Source organism: Macrotis lagotis, chromosome 6 (assembly GCF_037893015.1).
Source record: "Macrotis lagotis isolate mMagLag1 chromosome 6, bilby.v1.9.chrom.fasta, whole genome shotgun sequence".
Classification (NCBI taxonomy): Eukaryota; Metazoa; Chordata; class Mammalia; order Peramelemorphia; family Peramelidae; genus Macrotis; species Macrotis lagotis.
This window is the reverse complement of record NC_133663.1, coordinates 170,319,985-170,330,766: the sequence shown is the minus strand read 5'-3', so window position 1 is coordinate 170,330,766 and position 10,782 is coordinate 170,319,985. Positions and strand designations below refer to the sequence as shown.

The 10,782-nt window shown below is 40.8% G+C and overlaps 1 pseudogene; it reads right to left on the bottom strand.

The window, feature by feature from the left end:
* Positions 1–5,556: 5,556 nt before the first annotated feature.
* Positions 5,557–7,517, bottom strand: LOC141491921 (heat shock cognate 71 kDa protein pseudogene; annotated as a pseudogene).
* Between the last annotated feature and the right edge of the window lie 3,265 nt (positions 7,518–10,782).

The following is a 10,782-nucleotide window of genomic DNA, read 5'->3' as shown; positions in this document are numbered from 1 at the left end:
CAGAAGTATAAAAACCTGAATTGTTTTCTCCTCATTGTTTTCAAGAAGTGCAATGATTCTTAAATTATCTCTCCCGGATCTATTCTCCAGGTTAGTTGCTTTGCCTATGAAGTATTTTACATTTACTTCTATTTTTTTCTTTTTCATTTTTTGCTTTTTTTTAAACATATTCTTGTTGTCCCCATGAAGTCATTAGTTTCCACAGATTCAAATCTTTTTTTAAAGAAGAATTTTCTTCATTTTCTTTTGGCAACGCCTTTTTCCAATTGGCCACTTCCATTTTTGAAGGAGTTTTCCATTTGGCCAATTGCGGTTGTGAGATAATTATTTTCTTTTTGCACTTGTTCAATTGTATTTTCACTTTCTTGCTGCAAGATGATAATTTTCTTTTGCAAATTAATAATTTTCTCTTGCATTTCTTTTCCCAGTTTTTCTAATTGTTTGGTTTTTTAACTTCATCCTGAACTCTTCTAAGAAGTCTTTCTGGGCTGGAGACTAGTTCATATTATCCTTTGAAACTCTAGTCTTCGGCTGGGTAGGTGTCATAGTGGATAAACACTGGCCCAGGAGTACCTGGTTTTAATTCCGATCTCAGACACTTAATAATTACCTAGCTGTGTGGCCTTGGGCAAGCCACTTAACCCCATTTGACTTACAAAAACCTAAAAAAAAAAAAATTCTAGTCTTCAAGGTAACTTTCAATGGATCCTCTTTTCTATTGGCTTTTCTTCATTTTCCTAAAATTTTTTGTTGGGGGAGTGACTGTTCACAGAACTTTGAAGTTATAATCCCCTAAAGCATTACTCACTGAGTTTAGGAATTTCAAATGTCCTGGTTAGTAGGGGATGATACAAGCTTTCTCTGGAGTGACTGAGATCTTGATGAGACACCCACTCCCTAGAACTGGGGACTGTATTGGGGGAGGGCAGCTATATCTTGTTATCCTTGAACAAATTGAGCTGTTTCCTCCAGCTATATTGTTAATCTATTTAATTCTCAATCAACACTGGGGGAGATCTGCTACCCCCAGCTGAGTCTGGGGACATGGGAGGGTTGTTACTTTGTTTGTTCTGGGAAGAGTCATTTTCTCCAATAGCAATGGGGATAAGGGGACACAAGTGGAAATAGGAGGACTTTGTTAAAAACATGGAGGCTTGCAGCCCTGGTCTTCCATATCAGTTCAACTGACCATATTGATGTCTAATTTGGTGCTGGAGCTCTCCCAATTCACTTAGTAAATGTTTCTGCACTTCAGCTCTCCCTGTCAATGCACTCTCTGCAAACCCTTCAGCTGCTATTCTCAGAGCAGTCCCTGGGCCTCATCTTCCTGCCCCTGTGCTGGATCTCTCCTCTCTGCCGCCAGTTCATACATGCTCCCATGGAACAGGCTGTTCTCCTAGCTTCTACTCTGGGTTTTGTGGATGCAAATTCTATTAAGTGGCTTGATTCATGTTAGTTCTGAGGGAAAGCCATAGGCAAAAGTAAAATAGTTTTTCCCTTCAATAAATAGAAATTATATGTGATATATCTATATATAGTATATACTCTCTATATATTCACACATATATGTGTATGTCAATACACATGCAAATATAGTCTATGGTAATTATGAAAGGGAGATGTCTAGTATTTGTATTGATCAGGAAATAATTCATGTAGAATATGACACGAGTTGACTTTTTAAGGCAAGCAGGGATATTGGTAGGATCACAGAAGTGGAAGGCCTATACCAATCCAGGATAATGGAAGTGTAAATTCTAACTAACTAACCTAATTAACCTAAACATTTTATATTCCCCCACTACTGGAAAAGTCCCTTTTCTGTGACTAACTAGACTCTTCATAAGAAGGAAATCCTCTTTTCCTTACAAAAACATTCAAGGAATGAAGGGATCTTAGCAGTACAGAGTGGATTAAATATGGGTACAGAATTGCAGAGATGGGAAACTTCCAACCAAGATGGCAGAGGGAAGTAATGCACAGTGCTAAGGTCTCCTGGCTTTCCCTCAGAACTAATATCAAACCAACCTCTTAACAGAATTCAAATACACAAAATCCAGAGAGCAAAGGAGAAGAACATTTACCAATAAGGCCTATCTCAGGGGAACGTGGGTAAGCTAGGGACACATAGCAGAGAGACAGCACCAGGGCATTGCATTGGTGTAAAATCCAAACTAACCTCAGAACAGCTGTGGAAACTTTTTGCTTTGTAATCAGGCATGATCATTCCAGCAATGTTGGAGGTAGAGTTCCAGTGCAGTGGGCAGGGGAGCTCTGCTGGCCTGGAAGACAAGGGCCTCAGTCAAGTATTTTCAGTGGGGTCCCTGTGTTTACAGTTGAGCCCCCCCCCATCCCTGTGGGAGAAAGGGATTCTTCCCAGAAAAAAAAATAGTAACAACCTTCCCACCCCCACAGGCTCAGATGTGGGCAGCAGATCTCTCTCCTACTGAGTGAATAATTACTTAGCCTGAGGGCCCAGCCCACATTGTTCAAGGATAATTCAGACCCTGCTAGTCCCTCCACCCCACCCAGGCCTAGGGTGTGGCTAAAACATCAAGGTTACAGACACTCCAGAAAAAGCCTCTAGAACCCCATTAATGGCTACCCACAGTCACCAACCACAGTCAATAAAGCCTCTTGGATTTTCAAATCCCAAGATCTATGAACCAGCCCCTCCCCCAAAGTCCTAGGAAAATGAAGAAAGGCCAGCAGAAAAAGGGTCCATTGAAAATTATGTTGAAGACAAAAAACCCTGACTCAGAGAGAGCCAGAATTTCTGTGAAGAATATGAATTGGTCTCCAGCCCAGAAAGATTTCTTAGAAGAGATCAGGCAGGAGTTCAAAAACCAATTGAAAAAATTGGGAAAAGAAATGCAAGAGAAAACTAGCACCTAACAAGAGAAAATTTACATCTTGCAACAAGAAATTAATTCTATCAAAACCATAATTGGGAAAATGGAAAACTCATTCAAAAATAGAATTTATCAATTGGCAAAATAGTTTCAAAAGGAAAATACAGAAAATTATTCACTAAAAAATGGAATCTGTGGAAACTAATGATATCATGACACAACAAGAATCTGTTGAACTAAACAAAAAATTTGAAAAAACTAAAAGAAAATGAAAAATACCTCACCAGTAAAACTATTGACTTAAAGAATAGATCCAGAAGAGACAACATAAGAATCACTGGGCTTCCTGAGCACACTGAGGATAAAAAATAGCATGGGCTAAATACTTCAAGATCTTTTGAAGGAAAATTGCCCTGATATCATGGAACCACAGGGATAAAATAGTTATAGAAATAATGCATCAATCCCCTCCTGAAAGGGATCATAAAATGAAAACACCAAGGAATATTGTGGTCAAATTTCAGAAATATCCAAGAGAAAATCTTGAAAGCAACCAGACAGAAATGGTTTAGATAGCAAGGAGCCACTGTAAGGATTACACAGGCCTTGGCTGCATCAACATTAAGTGATTAAAATGCCTGCAATTCAATATTCCAAAGAACAATGGAGCTTGGAATGCAGCCAAGAACACTATCCTGCAAAATTGAGCCTTCTCCTACAGGGGAAATGATGGATACTTAATGAAAAAGTTTATTTGCAACTTTTCCTCAATCAAAGTCCAGAGCTAAACAGAAAATATGGATTTCAAACAAGAAATTCAAGAGAGACATGAAAAAGGAAAAAACAGGGAAAAGCAAAAAAAATGCTAGTAAATAAGATGAAATTAGCAATGTCCCCACCTGGGAGAAAGATTCTCATAATGCTTTTAGCCAGAAGTAATAGACACCCATGACTTATCTTGACTCACAAGGATTTAAAAACAATTTCTCCTTAAAGGGGGGGTAAAGAGATGGTAGGATAGAGGACATTGAATATAGTATATCACATTGCATGAGAGGTACAAAGGACATATTGCAATAAAGGAGAACAGAGGAACTGAAAACTGCATTAAACATTCTCTTATCATATTCTGTTCAAAGAAGGATTACCATATACACAATAAGTTATGAAAATTATTAACATTTCAAATATTAAAAGAGGAAAGAGGGAGGGAGGAGGAAAAGAGGAACTAAAATAATGAAGGGAAGTAAGAAGGGGCAAAGGAAAAGGGGAAAGACAGGGGAAGGGGTGTGTATCAGGGGGCAAACACACTGAAGGATGTAGTATTCATAAATAAAATACTGGGAAAGGAGGATAAAGTAAAAAAAGGTGAATATACAAACAATACAAACAGAGGGAAGATAAAATGGAGGGCAATAAAGGGTTAGTAATTATAATTTTTGAATGTGAATGGAATGAAATCTCCCATAAAACATAAGGTAATAGCAGAATGGATTAAAAACCAGAATCCTACAATATGCTGCTTTCAAGAAACTCCTTTGATGCAGAGAGATATATACAGAGAGTAAAAATTAAAGGTTGGAGCAGAATATATTTTGCTTCAGCCAAAGTGTAAAAGGCAGGGATAGCAATCCTTATCTCAGACAAAGCAGTGCTAAAATAGATTTCATTAAAAGAGATAATGAAGGAAACTACATCCTCTTAAAGCTACCATAGACAATGAAGCAATTTCAATACTAAATATGTATGTACTAAGTGGTATAGCATCCAAATTCTTAGAGGAGAAGCTAAATGAGCTATAGGAAGACATAGACAGATAAACTCTACTAGTGGCAGATGTCAATCTCCCTCTCTTAAATTTAGATAAATTTTTTTAAATTTATTTTTTTATTCTCATTTTGTACAAATTTTTTTATATTAATAAAATATTCTTGTTTACAAGTAAACAAAATACCCCTCTTCCCCCATGAATATAGATAGACTTGCTTGGGGGAAAGAGTAAAGGGGAGAGAAAAAAATTAAAATAAAAAATAATAGTAATATTTGTAGGTATGGCCAGGTGGTGCAATGGACAAAGCACCAGCCCTGGAGCCATGAGCACCTGAGCCCATATCCAGCATCGTAACCCAACCTTCACCCAGCCGTGTGACATGCAAGCCACCCAATCCCCACTGCCCTGCAAAAACCAAAAAGAAGAAAAAAAAAGACCCAAAATAAAATAAAATAGTAACAATAGTAGGGGTGGCTGGGTGGCAGACAGAGCATTGGCCCTTGAGCCAGGAGCACCCGGATCCAAATGTGGCCCCAGACACCCAAAGATCACCCTGATATGTGGCCCCAGGCAGGCCATCCAGCTCCACTTACCTTGCACCCTCCCCCAATTAATAATAAAAAAAAATGTGCTTGAGTCTTTGTTCCAACACCAACAACTCTGTCATGGGTGGATGTCATTCTTTTTTTTTTTTTTAGGTGCCAATTTTAAATACTTTATTTTCCAGGACAAAGAATTGCATTTCCACTTTTTTTACAGTACTGATAAAGTGCAATGTTGTTCACTTCTCCTTCTGCACACATTCAAGTATTCAGAATGCCCAGATTTATACAGTAGCTTAAATGTTACTTTTAAACTGGCTACTGCCTTAGCTAAAATTTGACTCCTTCAATTTTTGGAAAGTTGTGTGGAATGCTCTTTCTTCTGCTTTGTTTAATCAACTTATTCAATGGTGGGTCCAGAAGAAGCACCCCCGGATGGGGCTGCTCCACCCCCTGGGAACCCACCAGGCATTCCTCCTGGCATGCCTCCTGACATTCCCCCTGCACTCTGGTACAGCTTAGTAATAATGGAGTTGCAGACCTCCAATTCTTTTTGCTGATGCTCAAATTCTTCCTTCTCAGCCATCTGGTTCTTATCTAGCCAGTTGATTATTTCATTGCATTTGTCAAGAATCTTTTGTTTGTCTTCATCACCAATTTTCCCTTGCATTTTTTCATCCTCGACAGTAGCCTTCATGTTGAAAGCATAAGATTCAAGGGAAATTTTGGAGGACACCTTGTCTCTCTGCTTCTCATCCTCAGCCTTGTATTTCTCAGCTTCCTGAACCATACACTCAATGTCTTCTTTGCTCAGTCGACCTTTGTCATTGGTGATGGTAATCTTGTTCTCCTTGCCTGTGCTCTTATCCACAGAAGAAACATTGAGAATGCTATTTGCATCAATGTCGAATGTCACTTCAATTTGAGGAACACCCCTGGGTGCTGGAGGAATTCCTGTGAGCTCAAATTTGCCAAGCAGGTTGTTATCCTTTGTCATAGCTCTTTCACCTTCATAAACCTGAATAAGCACACCAGGTTGGTTGTCCGAATAGGTGGTGAAGGTCTGTGTCTGCTTGGTGGGAATGGTGGTATTACATTTGATCAGAACTGTCATCACACCACCAGCAGTTTCAATTCCAAGGGAAAGAGGAGTGACATCCAAAAGCAACAAGTCCTACACATTCTCAGACTTATCTCCTGACAGAATGGAAGCCTGGACAGCTGCACCATAAGCAACAGCCTCATCAGGATTGAAACTCTTGTTGAGCTCCTTGCCATTGAAGAAGTCTTGCAGAAGCTTCTGGATTTTGGGAATTCAAGTGGAACCACCCACCAGGACGATGTCATGAACCTGGGATTTATCTAGTTTAGCATCTCTTAATGCCTTTTCCACAGGGTCCAGGGTGCCACAGAAAAGATCAGCATTCAGCTGCTCAAAATGGGCTTGGGTGATTGATGTGTAGAAGTCGATATCTTCATAGAGGGAGTCAATCTCAATACTGGCCTGGGTACTGGAAGAGAGGGTACGTTTTTCAAGTTCACAAGCAGTGCGGAGACGGCGAACAGCCCGCTTGTTCTCACTGATGTCTTTCTTGTGCTTTCGCTTGAACTCGGCAATGAAATGGTTGACCATGCGGTTGTCAAAGTCCTCTCCACCCAAGTGGGTGTCCCCAGCTGTGAACTTGACCTAAAAGATGCCATCTTCAATGGTAAGAATAGAGACATCAAAAGTACCACCTCCAAAGTCAAAGATCAACACATTGCTCTCAGCACCAACTTTTTTGTCCAAGCCATAAGCAATAGCAGCAGCAGTTGGCTCATTGATGATATGGAGCACATTGAGACCAGAGATGGTTCCAGCATCCTTGGTGGCCTGACGTTGGGAATCGTTGAAATAGGCAGGTACTGTGACCACAGCATTCGTGACAGTCTTCCCAAGGTAAGCTTCAGCAATTTCTTTCATCTTAGTCAAGACCATTGAAGATACTTCTTCTGGGTAGAAACTTTTGGTCTCCCCTTTGTACTCCACTTGGACCTTAGGTCTGCCTGCATCATTCACCACCATGAAAAGCCAATGCTTCATGTCTGACTGCACAACTGCATCATCGAATCTTCGACCAATCAGACATTTGGCATCAAACACCGTTTTGGTGGGGTTCATTGCAACTTGATTCTTTGCAGCATCACCAATTAAACGTTCTGTGTCATTGAAGGCAACGTAGTTTGGGGTGGTCCTGTTTCCTTGGTCATTGGCAATGATCTCCACTTTCCCATGTTGGAAAACCCACACAGGAGTAAGTGGTGCCGAGATCAATGCCAACTGCGGGTCCCTTCGACATGGTTACTGGGGAGTCGGAGGTCATCACTGACCGCACTGGAGGAGGAAAAGGGCTGCTGCTGTGCTGAATAGGATGTCATTCTTTATGATAAGTCCATCACAGAAGTTACTTCCTTGTTTTTCCACCATTGCCATTGCTGATCGCAGCTCCCTCCTTTCTTATTTCTCCACTACCATGTACTCTATTTTCTCTCTCCTTTCACTATGACTCTGCTGTAGGGTTGTTGACTGGCTCAGCAGACAGATCCCTAGTCCTGGAGCCAAGAAGCCCTGAGCCCCCATACCACTCCTTAGGCCCAGAATCCACCTGGCCCTATGGTCCTGGGCAGGCCTTCCAATCCCAGCCCCTTGCATGAAGTAAGAAAGAAAATGTGTTATATCTGGCCACTATCCCCCTATGGTCCATCCTCTCCTCCTTTATTCACATCCCCACCCCTTCCCCCTGCTCCCCCCCCTCCTTCTTACTCCAGATGTCTATACCCCATTGAGTATATATGCTGTTTCCTCTCCTAGTTCTCTCTGATGAGAGCAAAGGTTCCCTCATTCCCCCTTGCCTCCCCCCTTCCATATCATTGCAATAGCTCATTGTAATAAAAAAAAATTCTTATGTGAAATATCTTGGAATATTCCCTCTCTCCTTTTTTTTCTCCCATTCCATTTCCATTTTTTTTTCTTTTGACTCAATTTTTACACCATATTTTATCTTCGAATTCAGCTTTCTCCTGTGCTTCAACTATAAAAGCTCTCTCTCCCCCTGCTCTATTAACTGAGAAGGTTCATATGAGTATTATTAGTGTCATTTTTCCATGCAGGAATACATGCAGTTCATCCTCATTAAGTCCCTCATATTTCCCCCCTCTCCTCCATGCTTCACCTGAGTCCTGTATCTGAAGATCAAACCTTCTGTTCAGCTCTGGCCATTCCAAAAGGAACATTTGAAATTCCCCTGGTTCATTGAAAGTCCATCTTTTTCCCTGGAAGAGGACATTCAGCCTTGCTGGGTAGTTCATTCTTGGCTGCATTCTAAGCTCTTTTGCCTTCCAGTATATTGTATTCCAAGCCCTACGAGCTTCCAATGTAGTTGCTGCTAAGTCCTGTGTGATGCTGACTGCAGCTCCATGGTATTTGAACTGTGTCCTTCTGGCTGCTTGTAATATTTTCTCTTTGACTTGGGAGTTCTGGAACATGGCTATAATATTCCTAGGGGTTGGTTTTTTGGGATCTCTTTCTCTGGGGGATCGGCGGATTCTCTCCATTTTTATTTTGTCCTCTGCGTCTAGAATATCAGGGCTATTTTCCTGTAGTAATTCTTTGAAAATAATGTCAAGGCTCATTTCCTCATCATGACTTTCAGGTATTCCAATAATTTATAAATTGTCTTTCCTAAGTCTATTTTCCATATCAGTTGTTTTTTCAATGAGATATTTCACATTTTCTTCTAATTTTTCATCTTTTTTGTTTTGAAGTATTGATTCCTGATTTCTGGTATATTCATCAATCTCCCTGAATTCTATTCTTTGTCTGAAGGATTTGTTCTCCTCAGATAGTTTTCTTATCTCTTTTTCCATCTGGCCAATTTTACTTTTTAAAGCATTCTTCTCCTCAATAACTTTTTGAACTGTTTGATCCATTTCATCTAAGCTGGTTTTTAGCATGCTATTTTCTTCATCATTTTTTGGATTTCCTTGACTAAGATGCTGACTTCATTCTCTCTCCTTTCTTTTCCCAGTTTTTCTTCCAACTCCCTCATTTGATTTTCAAAGTCGTTTTTGAGCTCTGTCATAGGCTGAGCCCCAATTTCTGTTTTTCTTGGAGTCTTTAGATGCAGGAGCTTGTGCTTCCTCATCTTCAGACTGAGTATTTTGATCCTTCTTGGGCTCATTTGCAAAATATTTCTCAATAGTCTTCCTTTTGTTTCTCTGCTTGCTCATTTTCCCAGCCTGAGCCTGGTTTGGGGTGCTTCCTGAGCTTTTGGGACACTCCCACAAGGGTCTCAGTGTGTGAGGCTCTGTCCTCCCTCCTGGTCTGTGAATGACCATAAGCACCACACTCTGCCACGGGGCTGAGGTGGGAGGGCCCTGCTGTTCTATGGGGGGGCCTAGACTGCAATAAGGATCTGAATGTGATCAGAGCCCCTGAGTCCTGTTCCAGGGGCAGAGGACCAAGCTTGCAGTTTCTCGTCACTCCCCTCCCTCATCTCAGTGGGCTCATGCCCTGGGAGCTCCTGCTTACTGGCTCTGCCTGCTTCTGTTTCTGGCTCTGGGCTGCAGAAAGACCAAGCTGCAACCTGTGTGCCCTGAGGGCTGGGATCCAAGTGTTCGCTTTGGCAGAGGTCCCCGCTGTTCCCCCACTTTTTGTGTGCTCCTTGCAGTGTAGCTCAGGAGACTCCCCCGCTGCTGTGAGCTGAGACTCCCAGTGCCCTGGGGCTACCTCCAGGAGGCTGAAGTTCTTTGGCTCTGGCGGGCCACCCCTCTGGCAGGCCACCCCTCCGACCTGTGGAGCAGAGCCTTTCAGCTCTTTTCCAGGTTACCTTGAGTAGGAGAACTGCCTCACTGGGTCCCTTTGTGGGTTCTGTCTCTCGAAAGTTTAGTTAGAGTCCTTAGCTGATGAGTTTTATCAGAGAGCTCCTAAGACTGGATCCCTTTTTGTAGCTATCTTGGCTCCAGATTTAGATAAATTTAACCATAAAATAATCAAGAATGAAATTAAGGAGGTAAATAGAATGTTACAAAACCTAGACATGATACACCTTTGAGACAGCAGAATGGGGATAGAAAAGAATATATTTTTTCTCCAGCAGTACATGGTACTTATATAAAATTGACCATCTACTAGGGCATAAAAACCTTATAATCAAATGCAGAAAGACCAAATTAATGAATACTTCCTACTCAGATCATAATACAATAAAAATCACATACAATAAAGAGCCATGGAAAGACAGACCTAAAACTATTTGGAAATTGAATAGCCTCATTTTTAAAAAATGAGTGGATCAAACAAAAAATGGAGAGAGAATTAATGATTTTGTCCTTGATAATGACAATAATGAGATCACATACCAATACTTATGGGATACAACCAAGACAGCTAATAGGGGAATTATTATTTCTTTAACTGCTTACATGAATAAAATAAAAAAGAATAAGTAGTAGGAAACAGTTACAGTAATCTGCTTCTAGGATTAAAATCTCTCTCTTCAATGAAAAACTGTTGGGAAATTTGGAAGTTAGTATGGAAGAAATTTGGATCAGATACACAGTTCAAACCCTATACCAA